This window comes from Vanacampus margaritifer, chromosome 11 (assembly GCF_051991255.1).
Source record: "Vanacampus margaritifer isolate UIUO_Vmar chromosome 11, RoL_Vmar_1.0, whole genome shotgun sequence".
Classification (NCBI taxonomy): domain Eukaryota; kingdom Metazoa; phylum Chordata; class Actinopteri; order Syngnathiformes; family Syngnathidae; genus Vanacampus; species Vanacampus margaritifer.
Window position 1 is genome coordinate 2597412 of NC_135442.1, and position 22545 is coordinate 2619956.

General features: G+C 39.0%; 1 protein-coding gene and 1 long non-coding RNA gene across 5 annotated transcripts in view; one reads left to right on the forward strand and one right to left on the reverse strand.

The window, feature by feature from the left end:
* LOC144060417 (histone deacetylase 4-like) overlaps positions 1–22545 on the forward strand; it is a 110545-nt gene that overhangs the window by 18935 nt on the left and 69065 nt on the right. The gene's annotated exons all lie outside the window — the stretch shown is intronic.
* LOC144060419 (uncharacterized) overlaps positions 1–22545 on the reverse strand; it is a 29773-nt gene that overhangs the window by 4144 nt on the left and 3084 nt on the right. The window contains exons 2-3 of one of the 2 annotated variants that reach the window (XR_013295918.1): positions 12446–12634; positions 6881–9342 (exon numbers count right to left, since the gene is read on the reverse strand). This is a non-coding gene — a long non-coding RNA (uncharacterized LOC144060419). Of the gene's footprint in view, positions 1–6880; positions 9343–12445; positions 12635–22545 lie in introns of those variants that run through there. The other variant, XR_013295919.1, reaches the window with a different exon arrangement.

Below are 22545 nucleotides of genomic sequence, written 5' to 3' on the forward strand. Positions count from 1 at the left end.
AGGCTCATTGTCACTCTCACATGATTGCACCGAGGGGCTAACACCCTAATGAGCGTCCGTGCAATGACAAGCCGCACACCGAGCACTTCTCGCATGGAATTGCAATTGTAAGATGCTGACACACACCGCGTTACACACGCGAGCGTTGGGCCATCCGTGGGAATGTTTATTTGACCCGACAAAGATGCGTTCTCACCGAAATGTGTCGACTGAACAAGCGAACGTGCGGGGGCCGACGCCAGAGAACTTCAGGGGAGGTGAAGTAGCTTGCTAAAAAGTAGGGGGCGGAAGATAAAAAGTTTTTTTTTAAACTAAGTAGTAGTATAAGAAATGATAGGCAGTTAGCTAATATTCAGTTTCCGATTGTCAACCTCGACTGTTTTAAATGGTAAAATATGTATAATATTTTTAACGGTTACATTTTTAGTGGTTAACATTCACTAAACTGTCTGAAGTCCCTGTTCATTTTTTTTTAAAAAGTCGTATAAAATGTACATGTCTTTGTGAAGAGTGTTGTTAACACGCCTACCAAATTTGAATGGGGAAAAAAAATCACTAAGAATATAAAATAAGGGTCTCAAATGAGCGGCCTAGCGATGTAGCCTGCTATCATGCTATCTTGCTAGCCTGTGGAGTGGCGTGGGGTCATCCAATACAATAAGTCACAGCCTTACATTTGTATTAATTTTTTATTTTTTTGTCATGTGTGGTTCCACATAACATGGTGGTGACCTTTTGGGCTAAAAACAGGGACGCAGATAGGATTTTCAAACTCGGGGCTGGGGGCATGAACATAAACATTGACTACAATGTTTAAATTTCAACCATTTATTTACAGTATAATATTGATATTATGCACATTCACAATTTCATTTACAATTTAACCACCAAATTCATTCGAATGTGTTACTAATTGTACTTTTGCCGACAAACTCGCCATATTCCCCAAAAATGAAAAATACAATTTGATCATAATGGTAACTGGAGTGCACTTTTATATTGCATTTAATCTACACAATATGTTGTCCAAAGCGCTTTACCAAGCCTCATATTCGCTTTTTTTGAAACTATATGCCAGAACCTAGGGTGTTTTTTTTTTTTGCTTTTGGTAAAGTTTTAAATCCATCCGTGCCGTGCGTGTCGTAACTGCTTGCTAGCGCTAAACTAAGCTAACCCTAGCGCTAAGCTAACCCACGTGAGGGTTCATTTTGCCGGTCCAGCGTCCAAGTTTGTAAACTCCCTTTTTGCTAGGACGGCCTAGATGGACTTTGGGTAGGGGGATTTTTATTGATCATTGATTATTTCTGTTTCAGCTATGTTGAAAAATGGTACTTTGACTTGAAGTTTTTTTTATTTTATTTTTTGAAAGTGTGTTAGTTAAAGATGTAAGTGTGTGAATGTGGGATAACGTCGTATTGAGTGTAATATATCAGCTTTTGTCTGCGTTTTATCTGTCCTGTAATGGATATGACACAAACATTGCAGTGATGGACTTAACTTCCATCCCTCAAACAAAACATCAATTGTTATCTTTTCAGCTTCCCAGGCATTTTTTTTTTTTTGTGGTACACAGCCTTGTTTACAGGACAATAATGCCCCTGTCAATGCCATTAGCCATGTTCAGACCGCATGCTGGCTAAATTGGCGTAACAGTAGAACGGGGATTTATTTGCTTTCCTGCTGATAATTTGTAATTTTCACAGTGGCTTAGAGGGCACTATTTGTAACATGAGATTAAAACTGCTTACTTTCAGTGTTCATCTCTCGGCTAATCTATATAAACTACCTAGAATGTTCTTCCCCCCCAACTTTTTTAAATGACGATAATCCATTTAGGCAAGGTTAATTTGCTGACGTAAAAAACAGCAGTTAAAACGGTATTCTATGCACGCAAATAACTAAAATTGTATTTATAGACACTATTAATAGACACAAGCAGCCCTGTTCTGTTCTACCCCACCCAAATGTTCCCCCCTCTTACATATGTATTCACACATTAATTCAGGAAAACAAAGGGCATTTTGTTGTAAGCACGGATCTAAAGGGGCCCCTCACCTCTTTTGTCTGCTGCAAATAAACCGTGGCCTCGCACCAAAACAGAGCCCACCGCAAGTGACGTCCTGTTTCCAAAAGAAAGCTTGTTGATTGCAACTCAAGTATGACAAGGCCGTGTTTTGTTTTGGATCCGATTTCAGAGGCACGATTCCAACCTGAAGATTCCACAAATTGTTTTTTTGTTTTTTTACACATGATTTAAAAGAATGTGAATTGTGCCACTCGGACCATACAGTGTTAATCCAGTCTTGGTTTCCGTCTTTTAAAATAACCTCAACCCCCCCCCCCCCATTATCCCTCTGTTTTGTCTTAGTCAGATGATTTGTGTCTAATTAACGCTTGCGGGCACTCCACTTCCTTCTGAAAGCCTCCATATTAGAAACCGAATCTTACAATTAAGCCGTCACCGCCGTGAAAGAAAGTAATGGCCGTACTGGTGTTGACAGTCGTGTCATCTCAGCCCGACCTCCTCTCGGGTCCGCCTCGCCAGATACGCGCCTGCAGAATGAAAAATGAGCTTGGCTAATGGACGACTTAGTGGAGCAAAACACAGATTGACCTGAACGAGTTTTTACCCTGCTTTAATTGCCTCAAAAGGGAACGAAAGCAGCCACCAATTTAAACAGTCAAGGATTTGAGTGATTATTTTTTTTGCTGCGAAAATGTCTTTGCCTTTTAACCTTGTACTTCCTTACATTTGCATTGGAACTCGGCGTTCTGTCCTTTTTGTTAATTCTGTGACTCACTCCTCCTCTCTGAGTCACTCAGCGAAAGTTAAGCAAAGGAACACAAACGTCTCGGCAGCTCAATTACCTTTGCTGTCCTTGTGAAAGGTACCCCCGAAGAGGGGGACTCTGCGGAGTGGATTAGCGCTGCTGATGAAGCTTGTTGACATCAGATGGCATGGGAACGACCAATCCACTCGCACGGCTCAGAAAAGAAGCTCAGGCAAACCCAAAGTTGGCACGTACAGCGAGGGGAAAAAACAAACAAACTAAACCCAAAGCAAGTATCCCCTCATGTTCACTTCAGATGGAGCGATGGTGCCAAGAACATCTTTTTTTTTTATTTAGGGAAGAATTCCAATCCAGCCCAAATATAGAATGAACAATAATGTTAGTGATCATTGATTATATTTGTTTGTGATGAAGTGCTTCATTCAACTTAAATACGTAAATCCACGACTGTAAATGCAGTATGGATTATGAGTATTATATTACTGATCTGTAATTCAGTTCGTTTTTTAGTTTTCAAATGAGAACAAATTATAGGCGTCAACCATTGTCACGAATTGTGCTTGTCTTTGGAGGTTTTATTGTACATCATCGCTATTGGGTCGAGAGCTTGTATGTCCAAATATGGTCAAATTATGGTTTCACAAATCAATACTATTTGTCTGTCCCCAAGTTGTCTGCTATATAGTATTTTTAACTCATTCTTTCCCAGCCAATTTCACTGAAGCAACCCCCTTTGCTCCCGTCTGTTTTACTGGATTTTGACTGATTTTGCAAGGCCCATATTGCTCTAAAAACATGGAACCTACCAAAAAAAAAAGATTCTTTCATCAGGAAAAAAAGTTTATTTTAATTCTATGTTTCCGTTTTGCAGCAATTAGCATTAGAATATAGCAAAGTTTCATCATTATTCACAAATCTGTTTAAAACTGTTGGGGAAACGGCTTGTTGCAACATGGCCCTGGTTGATCTCTTACACTCTGCTGCCACCTGCTGGCCCTTTTTGTAACAACTACCATTGCTTCAAGCATTTTCTTCAGTTCAGAGGCTGATTTGAAAAATATTTTCCTGTCAGGGGTAGTGATGGCAAAATGAAGCTTCATGAAGCACTTGTGATTTTTTTTAAGTCCCCTAGATGGTGCTCTTGGTTGGAAGATGCAGTGGAAATTGAATACATTTCCATTGCACTAGGCTTTATATTTAAACCAAGAGCACCATCTAGGGGACTTAAAAAAAAATCACAAGTGCTTCATGAAGCTTCATTTTGCCATCACTAGTCAGGGGTGACCGGTTCGTATGTTGAGGGTTAAAGCACTCATTCCTCATTTCCTTTATTGCGTTAAAAGTAAATTCTGTCGCAGGACACTTGGTGAAGGTATAAAGCAGCACACCGTCCAGTACGATGGATTATCTTCACAATAATCGTAATGACGGCACAATCCACTCAGCATCAGCTTGTTTGTAATGCCGCAGTAAACTCATGCTTTAACTAGAGTGACACAGTATTAGTGCAGATAATCCCCTCGTCTTATTTTTGCGACATGCCGCTCAAAACAGACACACGCGGCGCACCCACTTCTTTATTTTCACGTGGATTGTCGTTCTGCTATTGTCTCAGTCTCAGCAGCGCAGATGGTCGCTGCACATAAAGTCACTGAGAGTGTTTTAGCTTATTGCTCAACGTGATGGATGAATCGGAATGTATGGCTTCGCGTACATCATATCATTGCGGATTATTTGACAGTGCGGAAATGCTCTTGTATTATTCAAAATCGGAGGGCAGATTGTTTACATTATCAACACGCTTTTGATTTTAAGATTGGGATCCTCTCTGACATCCGAGAATTAATCCTGAAAAGTTGGAAGACTTTTTTTTCTTTTTTTTTTTACCTCGATAGACAATCCGTAAAAGTTTGGATTGGGCCAAAACTAACAAATAGAACTTAACTCTTTGACTGCTAGACGTTTTCAGAAACGGGATGTCGCCAGTGCCAGCCGATTTAAGCATTTTTGACTGATCTTTCAAGGTCCACAGGAAATTATGTGTTTGGACTATGGAAACACTGATACTACCAAAAGAAAGATTGGACTCTCATCTTTCATCAGAAAAAAAAGTTTGTTTCTACCTTATTCCGTTTTTCAGTAATCAACAATAGAAAATGGTTAGTTTCACCTTTGTTTTGAAAAAACGTCTTTTAACGTCTTTGGCACTCCATAGGATTTTACTAAACGTTATTTAACGTTTTTGGCAGTCAAAGAGTTAATGGTGACATATACTATAACGTACATCTTTCATTACCTTGACAAACGCTGGGTAGTGCAAATGGGTTGGACGAGGCAAGCGACTTCTACTAGTGGAAACAGAGACCCATTGTATGAAAAAAAAGGTTTCATAAAGACAATAAAATAATTTTCACTTGTTGATGCAGCACTAAATTACACACTTTCCAGTTAGTGTGTGGATCTGTGCACGAAGCATTCAAGTATGCGTTGCTTATCAGAAGCTAAGACTATTCTGAAACACTAATCTCTGCATCCAACAAAACTCAACGCAGCTCTGCTTACCTTTTGGCTTTGACCAGATGGTGTTTTAGACAGTGTAGTCCAGCCATGGCTTAAAAATGACAGATCTTTGATGGGCCGAGCTTGCCAGGCCATGGGTGAGGAAACAAGGTATGGGGGCGGATCCTATGCAAATGAGCCAAATTGTGATGTCTCAAACTGGCAACATTTAGTCAACAACAGATTAATAACGGTAGTTTCGGGACCTATGCTCGCAACGCAAAATTCTTCAGTCGTCTTGTGTCGGCCAACATACCTTTTGCTCTTGAAACTGTACAGATGTAGCTTTTCAAAATGTAGTGTTGATTTAAAAGCAATAACTGGACTGCTGTACTGCCGGCGCCCACTGCATTGAGTTCCCCTTCCACCGCAATCGCATTCATCAGTGGAGTCCAGATGCACAGAAGAGCCAAATGCTTCAAATGAGCTTGGCGCGCTGATCCAGGCTGGCTTTTTCAAACAAGCAACGAAAACCCCATCCAGCTCTCCAAACCTCACCCGGCACCTCGGTCCAGGAGCTTTGCCAAAAGTAGCCCAACGCTAAACATTCACAGAGCTGCCGGGGGGGGGGGGGGGGGGGGGGGGGTGTAGTGGGCAAACTGAGAAGCCACCGGATTGACGTCAGAGGGAGCCACATGTAATAAATTCCTCCCTAATTACTGTGGATGCTCTGGCTTATTGTATGAAAAGACGTTGATCTGAAAAAGCCGTTCCTGGTTTCATACTTTGTTCCATTTGTGACGTGCGAGTGTATCCACGTCATCCGATGGTATCCTTCAACACCTCCTGCGTTAACCCCCCCTCTGATCTTCGCTAGTCCCCCAGTGTTGAAAAGGATTTTCAAAAAGGACTGACTAAATGCATGCACGGCTTATGCTGCTATGTTTGGCTGCTGAATTCTGGCTCACTTTTCCTGCTGCACTTGCTATACTCTCATTTAAAAATGTACCCCGGGACCGATGGAGCTCCGCTGGGGTACGGGGAGGCCTCCTGGGTAATACTTCTAGAATTTGAATACTTTTAGAATACTTTTAGAATTAGAATACTTTTAGAATACTTTTAGAATTTGAATACTTTTGGAATACTTTTAGAATTAGAATACTTTTAGAATTTGAATACTTTTGGAATACTTTTAGAATTAGAATACTTTTAGAATACTTTTAGAATTAGAATACTTTTAGAATACTTTTAGAATTTGAATACTTTTGGAATACTTTTAGAATTTGAATACTTTTGGAATACTTTTAGAATTTGAATACTTTTGGAATACTTTTAGAATTAGAATACTTTTGGAATACTTTTAGAATTAGAATACTTTTGGAATTTGAATACTTTTAGAATACTTTTAGAATTTGAATACTTTTAGAATACTTTTAGAATTTGAATACTTTTGGAATACTTTTAGAATTAGAATACTTTTGGAATACTTTTAGAATTTGAATACTTTTAGAATACTTTTAGAATTTGAATACTTTTAGAATACTTTTAGAATTTGAATACTTTTGGAATACTTTTAGAATTAGAATACTTTTGGAATTTGAATACTTTTAGAATACTTTTAGAATTTGAATACTTTTAGAATACTTTTAGAATTTGAATACTTTTGGAATACTTTTAGAATTAGAATACTTTTGGAATACTTTTAGAATTTGAATACTTTTAGAATACTTTTAGAATTTGAATACTTTTAGAATACTTTTAGAATTTGAATACTTCTAGAATACTTTTATGGTCATATTTAAAATATAACGTATTCATAGGTTTTTGGGGGCAAATGAGTTAAAAAAATCCACAGCAGCTGTTTCATAGTGTTGTACAGAAGATCAAACATAGAAACTGCTAATATGCTAATATATATATATATATATATATTTTTTAATAAAAATATACAAGATCTCCCTTCACGTAGTCTCCACTGTCCAGTATGAAGGCATCAGAACGCTGAAATTTTAATCTCCTCGTTTGCTGCAGGAGCTGAAGTTTGAATGTAAACAAACTTGTTTTCCAACAGCCGTTAGTTTGTTTGCTGGTGAGTAACAAAACATACAGAAGGAACGGTTCAAATCTCCTGTCCTGTTCCATTTATTGCCGTCATTCTTTGCCAAGGTTGTGGCCTGTTGTCATTGCATAATTTGGCAAGTTTAAAAACAGCCAACTCATTAAAGATCTAGCTGGTTGGTTAATTTTCCACTTGATTGGTGGCTAGGCAGTCTAGAAAACCAACTGTTTGGATACAAGTCATTCCAAATAAAAATTTTCACACGGTGGTTCAACGTTGTAGTGTAGTTTGAACCTAAATGTAAATCGAAACCAGTTAGTCTACCCTTGTTTTGTCTTAATGGTTATGCCCTACCCGTACATATGTGTAAACACAAAGTTTATGATATATTATGTGGCGACAAAGTGGAATCTACCATGTGATGTCCACATGTGTAAGCACCTTCCAAACAGAGAAGCCCTTCTGTCTTCCCACTGACCCCTGCACTGCTCTACAGAGGTCACGGGACGTTTCTGTATACTTTCTTTTTGACACTCAAACATTCACACGTTTTGGTCTTGGCTATCTCCGTCGTTTCGGGTTTCCACTCGCACCCAACTGGCGTTCCCTGCTGGCGCTCAGTTAATGAGCAATAATGCCTTGTTTAGCTGGAATAGATTAGCAGCAGACGTGTCACATTTATTGTATTTAAAATGACATTGTCTTGTTTAGATTCCCTTTTACTTCTTTTTCCACTTAAGAAAATAAAATAATTTAGTATTAAATATTCAGTCATTGTGGGAATGCTTGCAGCATATGTTATTGCGATTTTTATGCTCCGGACTTTTTTTGCCGAGAAACAACCCCCACATAATATTTCCGATTTACACCGTTGCTTCAAAAATTCACGCCTTCCGGGGTATTTATCGACTGATTCCACATTACTTACAGTATTTGCACAATTTAACGTTAATTGAATATCAACTTTTCCCCATTCATTTTGAATGGGACTGACATTTAACTAAGTGCCACTTTTCACGCCTACAGAACCCCCCCCCCCCCTCATTTGAATAACATTTTGACTTGACAGAAGTGTGAGAGCAGAGCGTTTTTATTTATTAATATTTAATTATATTTATACATTTTATTTGTGTATTTATTTTAACCTTTTTTTATTTTTTGAATCTTTACTTTTAACTTGTATTCATTTATTTAGAGATATATATTTTTTGTTGTTTTTATTTTTATTTATTTATTTATTTATTTTTTTTTTATATTTTTGAATTATATTTTTACATCCCTTTTTATTTTCATTTTTAGTCATTTATTTATTTTTAATTTTGGCAGTTTTGGTCCTTCATATCAAGCAACCTGAAATGGGTACGGGTAAACCTTTATCACTCAGCAAAACATCCAATGCGCAAACGCCTGCTCCAGGAGTTCGGTCCATAACGGATGCGAGAAACTTGCCATTGACAGTTCAAATTGTACTGTGGCTGCGCCAGTGACGCCATTGTGATCTCCACTTGTTTGGTTGCAAGTGGCTGTGGGTCAGTGCGGCTGGCACCCTCTCACCGCTGGCTTGGTTTACTTGCGGCAGAAGGGCAATTTTGGAGGAGACTTAGCAGACAGGATGGCACAGTTGGCACAGTGACGAATGGCAGATAATGGCGGCTCCAAATACACCAGACTGGCTTGTCTTGAACCAGACAGGTTGCCCGAGCTGGCACGCCATCACGGGGATTGTTTGTCACGTGGCCGAGAATGGACTCGGAACCTTCACAGGAAACTTCTGTCCTTCACTCCTTCTCTTGGTTTATGCAATTATTTAGCATCTCCTCAAACGTCCTTTCTGCGAACGTGGAGCTCTGCTGTTCTGTACAATCGGCATGTATGGGCAGGATCAGTCATGTGACGTCTGCTTCCTGCTTCTCAGCCAACTTGTCTCCTTGCCAGTCATCCCTCACTTGGCATTCGCTCCCTTTCCTTTTTCCATGTGGCGATCACGTATGTCTACCGGCAAGAAAAAGTCTGTCTCAGGCTTATATTCCACATTTTATTTTTAGCCACTTATATACTGTACGTACTGTGTGTATACACTGATTATGACTGGCAGCTGCGTCCCGTACACTTTATTGTAGAGGGTGTTACAATAAGTATCCGACAGTAGTTCCTAAGTTTTATTGAAACAGTTTAACATTACAGGTTTTTGACAATATGTCATATAAATATATGTAAAATAGAAACGCAAATGAAAAATGATGCCGACAAAATGTTGTGAAAAATAAGAAAGAAAATGTGAGTGTAACAATGAACGATAACTGAACATGAACGTGCATTATTTCGATTGGAAACAAGTAGCTCCACTCGAACTCCGCTCCGAGTCACCGTGTTAACAAAATGGGTTTTCCATCCACCCATTTTTAGTCAAATTTTCAAGAAATGCGAAAATAAAACTGAATGGTAACGCTAGAAATTCGAAAAAGGGCCCAAAATTGGCAAAAAAACGTTTTTTACGCTTGGACGGGGGTGGATTTTGAAGTGCGTCGAAAAAAGTAAAAGGCTAATTTTGGGTATGGAAACAGCTTTTGCGAATAACCGCTGGCAAGACCGGATACTTGTCGCACGTTTTGACCGGATATTACAACACACGTACGTTTGTAGTCACAAAACAATGTCGGACAAGAAAGTAACGTATGTTTGGGGGGGGCGACGAAACAGAAATCTTTTTGGAATGAATTAAAGAAGAGAATATTAATGCAATTTTAGATGGAAAACAGTAAAGAAACGCTACGGTTTATCAAGAATTGCAAAAGAAATCTCATTGCACGGCACAGTCGCTTCCTGTTCTACTTCTTCTTCTTTTAAATTCCTGGTGGATCGCATCTCTATGGTGTATAGCGCCACCTACAGCGGCGGAGTCCCCTCTCAATATTCGCAAAAGAAGAACAGATGGAAACGGGCACAAGTCGCGTGTCCGTTTTGCGCAAACAAAAAAAAAAACAATTGGATGGGAAACCTGACTACTCTCACCTTTGGCCCCTCATAGTAGAGGGGGCAGGGCTTATTTGCATGACACAGGACCGCCCCTTGGAAACAGGTCAATTTCCGCAAGGTTCCCAATAGAGGTTGTAACTTTTAGTGTTTTTAATAGTAAAAACAAGCATTATATGTTTCCTTTAAACTTAGTTTTTACTCAACTCGTTAATAAACCTTCGAGTGAGACTTGCTGATGTTATTAAATAATAAAATGTCACGTTTTTGGGGGGAAACTTTCTAAAAATCCCCTCGTAAACCGAGACCCACAATTGTGTCTAGCTAGTAATAATTCAGCCTTCGCGTGTCTTTTCCTGCCAGCTAGTAACACCTCTTGAGTTGTTTGTTGTGGTTGCCATAGAGATTGCCCCCCCCCCCCCCCTCCATTCCTGTGTGTCAAGGCAAAGAGCCCTTGACCCGTCTTCCTCCCCAGTCGTCAACGTCAGGAGGACAGCATGTAAACCTTGTATGCCGTCTGTGAGATGTTTTCCTTTTACTGGTGCGGGTACACGAGCACACGTTTTGCAGACATTTGGCGGACTTGCAGACATCCTTCACTTTTTTCGAGATGGTCTGCTTTCTTTGTGTGTTATCGTCTGTGTTTGAAATGTCTCTTTACAGTCTATCGGTAAACTCTATGAAATGATTGGCCTCAAGTAGGCAACTATTATGAACTCATTTACTGAGGCGGACATTTATATTTATCTACTAGAATCCAGCTGCCACCATTTCCTGTCATGATGTCTTTCGGCGGATGGGCCCGAAAAGGGGGTCTCGCCCAGCTTGCCTGATGAAATCCGAGCTTCTTCTCAAATGGAATGATCAATAGGCACCGCAAGACGACAGCGTCGTATCACTTTGGATTTGAGATGACGATGAGAACAAGATTAGACGCTATAGAAGCTCTCCTTGCCACATCAATTCTGAAGGGGAAAAAAATAGGGCGACGATAGCAGTCGGACAAGTGTAGGAACCTGACGCTTGAACGGAGTGTCAAGCTGGTTGGGAAGCATGTTTTGAGAAAAACGTTCATGGAGTGAATGAGGAACTCCAAAAATTCCAGCAATGCGAGCGTCACTCACAGGACGTTCCTTCATTGTATATGTGTAAATAGTTATTTTGCCAATATTTTGTCTTCTATTTAACATTTGAACTCATTTGCTCCCAAAAACATATAAATACATTCTATTGTAAATGTTTTAAGTGTCCCAAAGACGTTTTTATACGCTTTTTCTGTTTTTATTTTAATGCTAGAGCATACAGAAGGCCTTGATGCAGCCTCTCAACGGCAAGGAACGGTTGAAGAAATGGTAGTATTACACAAACGGCCAGTAGGTGGCAGCAGAGCAAACGAGATGAACCAGGGCCAGGTTGAAAAAAAGCTAATTTACTCGCAGTTCTAAATAGTTGAAAGTTGTTCTAATGCTAATTGCTGCAAAACGGAAACTGATAGAAATATACTTTTTTTTCCTGATGAAAGAAGAGACTCTAATCCTTCTTTAGGTAGGTTCCATGATTTTATAGCAATATAACCCAATATTCTGATTAACTCTTTGACTGCCAAAAACGTTAAATAACGTTTAGTAAAATCCTATGGAGGCGTGCCAAAGACGTTAAAAAACGTTTGTTTCAAAACAGAGGTGAAACTAACCATTTTCTATTGTTGATTACTCAAAAACGGAATAAGGTAGAAACAAACATTTTTTTTTCTGATGAAAGATGAGAGTCCAATCTTTCATTTGGTAGTATGTGTGTTTCCATAGTCCAAACACATAATTTTCTGTGGACCTTGAAAGATCAGTCAAAAGATCAGTCAAAATGCTTAAATCGGCTGGCACCCACGGCATCCCTTTTCTGAAAACGTCTGGCAGTCAATTGTGAAACTAACTCATGTTCTACCGCTCTTGATGAAAAAAAGATCTAAAGAAACCTTTTGACCAGGTGAAGATTTTCATTGGTGGGTTTTGCAATGTTCTGTGATTCTTTCAAGGTTGGTCAAAATGCTGTAAAATGGCCGCCGATTTGGGCAACTCTGCTTTGATAACGGCTGGCAGTCAATACGATGTCTAGGATTACTTACTATGTGCTGTATGTGTCAATCCCGTGTGCGCACTTGTGTGTTTCCAGTTCCAGCAAGTTGCAGTATTGCCTTTCCGCCATCTGCCGCGATCGCCCCACTGATGTGCACGCTCATACTTGTTCCAGTTGATGAGACCAAAATGTTGTCCAACGCGTCTCTTGGGTTTTTGTCCCATTTGTTCACGTGAGACTGCAAAAGAAAGAAGTCAGGCTTAGCTTTGAATGTGAAATTCCAAGATGCGCATTTTGCGTGTTGCCGTGTGAGATGGTGAATATTTAATCCGACCCCTCCTTCTGCCATGTATTAATCATGGCGCAGTCTGCTTGGGCTGAAAATAGCGCTTAGCAACCCAACAAATGGTGTAGCATTTGTGTGTATTTTCTGGTCTGCTGCTTGTTCACGTGTGACATAGCACACGGTCTGCTCACATTTTCCCTCCCCTCTGCGCTCCGTCTGACTTCAGGGGGATGCTGGCAAACGCAGCGATTGTGTTTGCACAACACATGTTCACCTTTCAGAGTGCTTGCCGCTCGTTGACAAATTTTGGACAGCAAATTGTGTCGTCTGTATGCAGTAACAAGCCACAGTTTGACTTTTTTTTTTTTTTTTTTTTTAAGTCTAATCTTTAGTCTTATCTTACATACCCTGCACATCCACTACAGTAGGTGGCAGTGGTGCTCTTTTTTTCATTTATTTTTCATTTTAGGCATTTTTTTGTGTTGTTATACAATTTTATAGACACATGATACTATTTAATATTTGAGGTAGAGAGTTTGGGCGGGGGGGGGGCAAAAAAAAAAGTGTTTTCTTTTTTTCTTCCCATAGCAGTGCCGTAGTTAATGACGATATGCAAAGATATGTCTGCACTTCAGAGCTAATCAAATTGTTGAGTACAACTGAAGACTTATTTGCTCTCTTACAAGGAGGCCCCAATCCCCCCCCCCCCCCCCCCCCCGTGGAGGTCTATAAATGCAAAATAACCATTTCAGCCTTGAGTTCCTGGAGTGGTGTCCACATTGACTTAAAGGAACGAGACTAAGTGCAATTTCTGCAGAAATTGCATGGGAATGCTGGAAGCAGAATGATAATAGCCGAATGCAAAGCTGAATGCTTATGAGGGAAATTGAAAGATAAATGATGTGAAAATTACACATTTTTTAGTTAAATGACAAATTAATAAAAAGAAAACTTGAGCTGCAATCTGTCTAAGGTGGGATTTAATCATTTCAGAGAAACTATAATCCATTTCCTGATATGATAGTCAGTTGGTACCGAACCATCGAATGTACTTATTTTTAGAATCGTTTAATGGTATCATCAGAGCACGTTGTTAATAGGGTAGATATGTCGAATCGTCTCTCGAAGTGGATGGATAACGATTGAGAGGTGACATTTTTTTTTTACTCCGGAAAATATTGCTATTTCTGCTCGACAGCTTCACACCTCGTTAGTATGTGACACCATAACATTATTTTATTTTTTTTTTATATCGGAACGTGTTGCTGCTCTTGTGGAATGATGCTGCCTGATAAGCATCCCACGTGTGGTATGTTTGTGCCATGCGGTGGCGGAAATACTGATAAGGCATCCATGCAACAGATGGCCGTGGATACGAACTCTGCTCATAGCATGTATCGTCACATGTAATGCACGCAAACATACATCATGGCTACACAGGCAATATGGCTGCTACGACTATGTTGCGTTCCCATATGGCCACGGGTTGCCGCCAGCCTGCTGATGATCTCTATTGTCATAGGATCACGTGACGCGCAACAAAACACTCAAGGAAAGGAAATGCCGTGGTTGTCTTGCCTAGCGCCATCCCAACCTAATCCAAGATGACCTTTGCACTTTGAAAACAGCACAATGTCGCCCGCGCAATGATTTTTATTATATAATGGACATTATGAGTAATCTGTTTCAAGGCCAGCCAAACTCGAAAGCTTGTCACCGACGTGAGGCTCAATATCACTACAAAGTGCCTTTGGTGTCCTCATCACAATCAGTCATGAGGAAAATGGAGCAGAATAATGAAGATTGCCAGCCATTTGCACACATGCAATACAATTCAATTGTGTTTTCTTCATTTGATACCTTTTTGGTCATTGTATCGTTCAGCGATACAAAATCAAACAACAACACAATTTTATTGCCGACAAGTTATTTGATCAAACGAACCATTGTAATCATGTATATTGTATTACATTGCATACACTCGCAGCCATTTTTTGCTGAAGCAACCCCCTTCGCTCCTGGCTGTTTGACTGGATTTTGACTGATTTTGCAAGGCCCACAAAATATTGTGTTCTATTGCTATAAAAAAACATGGAGCCTACCAAAAGAAAGATTAGAGTCACTTCTTTCATCAGGAAAAAATAAAGTATATTTCTATCTGTTTCTGTTATGCAACAATTAGCGTTATAATATAACAAAGTTTCATCTTTATTCCCAGACCTGTTCAAAACACTGGGCAAAATAGCTTTTTTGCAACATAGCCCTGCTTGATCTCTTATACTCTGCTGGCCATTTTTGTAAAACTACCATTGCTTCAACTGTTTTCTTCAGTTCAGAGGCTGCATCAAAGCTTTCTGTAAGCTCTAGCCTAAAAAACGTATTATTTTTCTTTTTAAACGTGTAAATACATTTTTGGGACACTGGTAATATTTAAAATAGAACGTATTTATATGTTTTTAGCAAATGAGTTAACATTTGAAATGTCATTTTGAAATAACCTGCCACTGGAACAAACCCTCCAATGTTTTAACTCTTTGACTGCCAAAAACGTTAAATAACGTTTAGTAAAATCCTAGGGAGGAGTGCCAAAGACGTTAAAAGACGTTTGTTTCAAAACAGAGGTGAAACTAACCATTTTCTATTGTTGATTACTGAAAAACGGAATAAGGTAGAAACAAACTTTTTTTTCTGATGAAAGATGAGAGTCCAATCTTTCATTTGGTAGTATGTGTGTTTCCATAGTCCAAACACAACATTTTCTGTGGACCTTGAAAGATCAGTCAAAAATGCTTAAATGGGCTGGCACCCACGGCATCCCTTTTCTGAAAACGTCTGGCAGTCAAAGAGTTAAGTGGCATTTATACTTTGTATTCGATTTTGTCATTTTTGTCATATTATGTGTGTTGTCAAGTTGAACATGTCCATTCTGTCATAGTGAAATATCAGAAGATATAAAAAGCTTTTAGAGAATCCAATATTTTTGTGAAACAGAATGGAGTCCGCTTGCTAACGGAATCCACCTTGTGCTCAGTAAATGCTAACTTAAGCCAAAAAATGCATAGGCATGCAGTACCCGCCATTCATTTAGATGAAAAAGTGGAACGAATGATATCCAATGGAAAAATGCCACAAAAAAAGGACACACTACCTGAAGCTGAAATGGTTATGCGTAAAACTCTAATGCAATGTTCAAAGTTCGTTGACGACAGTGACTGGATTCCGAATGCCGCATACTATCGACGACTTAACAATCGTGCAATCGTCTGAACCAACAGAAAGCATCTGCGCCTTTCTATCACATCAGAATCATTTTAACAGCCAGCCAGTGCCTTCCTGTCCAAAATGCGAACGTGGGTTGGGGCATCTGTTTGTTTTGCCGAAAGCGCATGTGACATTAGGGCGGGACCTCAAAACGGGAGACCAGACAAAAATGTGGGTGATTTTGTCTGTGTGTGGTTTTGTCTTTGCTACATTGTGGGGCCCATACACGCGTGTTTTTTCCAGGTTTAACTACCATCATGGGGACCAACTTGAAATTGTGGAGACAATTTGGTGGTCCCCATGAGTTTTTGAAGGTCAAGACTTGGTTTTTAGAATTTAGGTTTGAATTGGGTTATGGTTGAGGTTAGGGTAAGGAATGGGGGTAGGCAGTCATTTTTGATGGTTGGGGTCAGGGGGAGGGGCTAGGAAAAGCATCATGCTAATGAGATGTCCCCACGATGATACAAAGACAAGTGTGTGTGTGTGTGTGTGTGTGTGTGTGTGTGTGTGTGTGTATCCGCACCTGCCTGTGAGAATGCGATTGTGCGGCTTAAAATACACTTTTGCCACATGCCAAAAAAGCTTTCTCCCACTCTGCACAAATTAGCAGCAGCCCACACGCTACTGACACATAGCAAGCTATCAGAGCGCAGACGCTGCAGCGATTGAGGAGGAAGGCGGGCAAGGTGGGAGAAGAAACTCCACAGGCGAGAAGACAGCCACACATCATTATTTTGTTATTATTTATATATATGATATACGGACACATTTTCATGTATATTTTGTGGGAAAGTCAGCTGATATTGGCGCATTAAAATGTACAGCAAAACGCCATCTCCTCATGGTTCACTATTTATAAAATCATCGGTGTTAAGGAAATATGTTGAAGAGAGACGTCTTGACTGAGAGACTTGTGGAAAGTAGAGATAGACCGATTATGGGCTGGGCCAATATTCAGTATTTTGACGAATATCGGCATCGGCCATTTTGAAGAATCATATGGTTGATAATAAATCCATTAAAAAAAAAGTGGTAACTTCCGGGAACTAATTACTGGGAATTTACATTTTCAGGGTTGCTGCTGGTTCTGGGAACTCTCTGCACCTTCTGTTTTTTTTTTTTTTTTTTTAAATTGAAACTAAGATAGGTATAAATTTTAATACTTGAGATATTTTGAAATTTTGGAAAACTTTATTTACTGTAGAAAACAATAGGGAGCTATTTACTGAAGTTTTTATTTAACTTTTGAAGACATGCTAGTGTGCCCCTGGGAGGTCCCTGAACTTTTTGCTAGATTTTTAAAACAAAGATGTCTATTGACTAAGATTTGACGAACCCTAAAAGTTGCTCAATGAACATATGCTTACAAATTCAAACTAATTTAGAGCTGGAGTTTCTATATATGTATATTTTTTATGCCATTACTTTCAGTGAAAATGGATATCGGCTCCAAATATTGATTATTGGCGTCCTTGACTACTAATAATCGGTATCGGCCCTGACAAAACCGTATCGGTCGATCTCTAGTGGAATGCAGGATGTTTATGTTGTCCTGTGATTTGCATGTGCATGACGGTGCTACTGTTTTCATGCAAAGCAAATTCCAAGTGTCTGACAACATATTTGATACCTGGTATAAAGTGCATGCAGATATCTGGTCAAAACAAAAAAAAAAAAAAAACGGGGCAAATTGGTGAACAAGTCACTTAACATGCAAATTGGCTCCAGTGCAAGCAGCCATGTTGTGACAGGAATTTCGCTCTCCCGTCTTTTCCCAGCCAAACCAAACGGAATATCTGTCGGCAAGAACACTTAAAAAGAAACAAGCCTAACTTAACTAACAGCTGGCAAGCATCCCGGCCCACTGAGCCGAGTGGAGCAGAAACCTTGTGCGTGTTGATGTGTGCGAGTGTTGTGCGTGTTTCAGAGCGTCGCTCACAGCTGCACAGTGTGTCAATATTTGGGATTATTGTAAGTGACGCAGCATGTAAATGGAAGGAGCAAAAGGACGCCTTTGCAAATCCGAGCGGCTCACTTGCAACTATTTACGGAAGCAATCAGCCACTGCAGAAAAGTCACTTTGCTCATTTTTTGTGAATGAAGAACTGAAATTAGTGCAAAATGATGGTGATCCTCTCTATGGGGACTTTTGCCTCACTGGATTATTTTGAGGGACTTTCTGTGAATCAATCGCTGATTATTTTTTTTTCATATGACATTAATATTAAAATGAGGTTCATATTGATTGAATTTTATTCCACCGCTACTTTTTCCGTCCCAACTTTCGCATCCCAACTGACCTCGATCGTCACCTGCATCGTTTAAGCACCTTTTTTTAGGATGACACAAACCTGTATGGTGCGCACGTGATCACCAGGAGGCCAACGTTGCCCTCGGGCCTCCTTGCCAGATCTCCAGATGGGCTCACAGAAAGCCACCGACACACCCACACACTCCCTGACCTGGCATGGAGCTCCGGGACTGATGCCAGTTTGGTGTAGGCAGCATTTAGTGGTAGCTACACGTGATATATATTTATATATACTAATATATATATTTTTTTATATATATATATATATATATATATATATATATATATATATATATATATATATATATATTAGTATATATATATATATATATATATTAGTATATATATATATATATATATATTAGTATATATATATATATATATATATATATACTAATATATATATATATATATATATACTAATATATATATATATATATATATATACTAATATATATATATATATATATATATATATATACTAATATATATATATATATATATATATATATATATATATATATATATATATATATATATATATATATATATATATATATATATATATATATACTAATATATATATATATATATATATATATATATATATATATACTAATATATATATATATATATTTATATACTAATATATATATATATATATATATATATATATATATATATATATTTATATATACTAATATATATATATATATAGTATACAAACAAAATTTAAGGTGTTCTGATACAAGGCTAAAACTTTTCAAAACAGTGAAAGATTTGACTTCCAATGGGAAAACACGGCAGTTTATCACTACCTAATTATAGCCAGAGGTTGTGACCTTCATGGCAACACACACGCACGCACGCACACACACACGCACGGCTGTCAGAATAATGGCAACCGAGCAGACAAAGTAGGCTAAAACATTGTTTGCTCTCCTGGAAGACAAAAACAAGTCTGGCTCAGAGCACTCCGCCATTCTTACTAGACCTTAGTGTGTGCGTTTGTGTGTTAGGGCTGGACGATTATGGGGGGGGGGGGGGGGGGGGGTGGGGGGCGGGGGGGGAATCACTACTATTATTGATTGTTTTTTGAAATCTGGATTAATGAACACGATTATTATTAGAGTGGAGGATGCAGAAGATTGACTTAGATTGTAAAGGATGACGAGCAATGGCAACTGATAGGACAAGCCGTAAGGAAAGCATGATTTTGAAAGTTACTATTTATTACTTTGTTACTATAGAATGGAAGATTTGATCGAATATATTACCTATCTGTATGTGTTTCTATCGCGTTTGTGTGCATATTCGTTATTTGAATGAATGCCATTCCTGTGTTGCCTAATGCTAATTCTTGCTAAGCTAATCATGAGGTTTTTCTAGCATTAAGCCGGTGATGTGCCTTAAAGAAATATTGATCTCAAAATTACTACTCACTACTTTTTATTACCACTAGTCGTCTATTTTTTTTCTTCCTATAGCTGTAACAATACTAGCAGACATATATTCTTTATCCTCTACGAAGAAGAGCTAATATTTGTATTGTATTTGAAATCTGATGTATTTGAATTACAAGCATCATCGTATCTCAAGGCGCCACCGTATTATTGGCTCAAGCGTACCATCCAGTTGTATTCACGTTCTTTTGAGCCAAATTCAAAAGCAAAGCCTGTTTTTCAGTACTTCGTTTACAGTCATTTATTTATTTGCTACGTTTGTCAGGTTGTTTTTTTTTTCCAGACATCATTTCTTAAAGTGAAGGGTCCCAACAATTTTGCCCACATGTCATTTTCCGTCTGCTCTTTGGAGATTTACAGCTCTTCTACTAGCAAACGAAAAGGGGAGGGGCTGATGCCAGCGTGCCATATGTCCCAGTAATTTGGTCCAAATGTGAACTGCCGTCACTGGCACGACGGAGTGAGTGGCAAACCTCTTCTCCACCAAAAAGTCAAATCAATGCATTTGATCAGATTTCCACCTTGACAGAATTGATGTCCTCATCACTTTCCCTTTGTTTGTAATCGTTTCTGTAGCAATTATCTTGCCATTTTTTTTGGGCACCGAAAAGGCTCCAGTTTGCTGTCATATTTTATTGCTCTTTCAAAAAAGCAAAACAAAGGAAATGTGACCTGCCGTTTCCTTTTCAAACGGAGAATGTTGCCCCATGCCAGCACGTTATTGATTTGAAACGGTCGCCAGGATGCTTGAGGTTTCTGGTGTCAAAAGTTTTATCGCCCCCTTCTTTCCGTGGCCGGCGCTCGCCGTTACCAACCGATGATGTCGTCTCATCTCCGCAGGTCCGAGCCGCTCGTCTGCACTTTTTTTTAGCGTTTCTCTTCTGCGTGTGCGAATGTGACGTGGAGGCGCGCCTTGTGTACATTTGACTGCAGACATTCCTCGGCCCTCTTTCACTTCCTCTGGCTTGTTAATGCAGAGGTGTGCTTTGTAAAGGCTTTTAAGAGCCCAAGCGGAACCATATGGATAGCGAGACGTCTTCTGGAAGCAATCTATAATGGATGACCACTTCTGGTGTTTCCACCTTTCGCTTTACCTTCCTAAAGATTCTGTTGGACCACAGATGCCACTCGGAGCACGTGCCGAGTACAGAAAGAAGGTTTTTTTTTTTATAGCCGATGACCACTGTCTAATGGCCACACGCTATATTTGACCACTAACCCAATTTAGAGAATGCATATCTTGAACTCTCAATATGTAAGTTCTGCTAATTGCAGGGATGTGATTTTTCCGCTAATTCGCGGAATTTCGCTTTTTTTATCTCCCCCCCAAAAAAAAAAAATCAGTTTTTTTTTTTTTTTTTTTTTAGTGGTTCATTGTGTATGCACATGACTCCGACAGATAACATCTTCTGCTATAACAAAGACATTTGTGGTATGCTCTAATATGAGTTACTTTTCATTTGGTCATGATACAATTATTTGTTCATGAAATTTGAACTCTTCAACATTATTTATGTGTTAACTTAGTAATCACATTAGTTAGATATGATGATATTCTCAGTGATAGTTTTTAAAAGCAAAGGCAGTCCAATGTTTTTCAATGTGACTGATTTTGAGTTGACTAAAACTGCCATTTTATATGGGATAGTTCAATATACATTGAAAATTTATGCTGTTGTTTTGTCTATTTCTTTGTCATGTGAGTGCATTGAAAGTACTTAAAAACACGGAAAACCCATGAGCTCCGGGGGGCTTCGCCACCCCTTGTCCCCCCCACCATGGCACTGCCCTGGACCTAGCTGGGTGCCGGCGGCCCCCAGACCCCCGGCTAAATTTTCAGATAATTTCACTATGGTCAAATCACATCCCTGCATGTTGCAATTAGCTCATCCACCGACTTACCCTGTTGACAGCCGTTTATTTTTTTTGTCTGAACTTTAAGATCCACAGTGCTGAAAAATTGCTATGTACGTCTACTGTATTAAATACATTAAATATTATTAAATATATATAATAAATATACATCTACTGTGTTAAACAACTCAGGACGGAGCACTTCTTTGTTTGAAGCTACCAACTTTTCAAGTGAATGAAATGATTGGATTGGACATCACATTATTAAATGAACTTAAAAGGAACTCCGGCTGTCATGCCAAGTTTGCTCTATATTATTTATTTGGTTGTTACTAACATGACTATTGAGATTCATTTTTCAAAATCATTTCCAGTTGAAAACATTTTGTAGCAATGTGAAACGTTTATAAAGAAAGCAAGTTAAGCCTCGTAACGTTCCTAAAGAAACAGCATGTGACACCCTCCCCCGCACCGCGCTCTCGTCATTCACGAGACACATTCAAGCGTTTTGATCGTCCCTTTAGGAACGACACAAAAAAGCAAATTTTCTCCTTTTCTTTTAAATTTTCGCTCAATGTCACTCAAATGACTTTTTTTTTTTTCAAATGGTAATTAATAAAGAAGGTAGAACAAATGAAAGAATAGAACAAAATCTTTCATTTGATACGCAGCATGTTTGTGTAGTCAAAGTACACAATATTCTGTTTGCCTTGAAAGATGAGTTAAAATGCTACAAATCGGCCGGCACTGCTGGGGTTGTTTTTTTTTGGATAACGTGTGGCAGTTCAGAAGAATTGACGTTCCATGATGAATCAATATTAGATTGAATTGAAGTGAATCGAATCAGAAAAAAATCTAAATTGAATTGAAGTGAACTCAAATGAATTGAGGAAATTAGAATCGATACCCAGCCCGAATTCATCCTCCATCATGAGCTTACATCTAAACTTCACCGACGAGCTGGGCGAGACCCT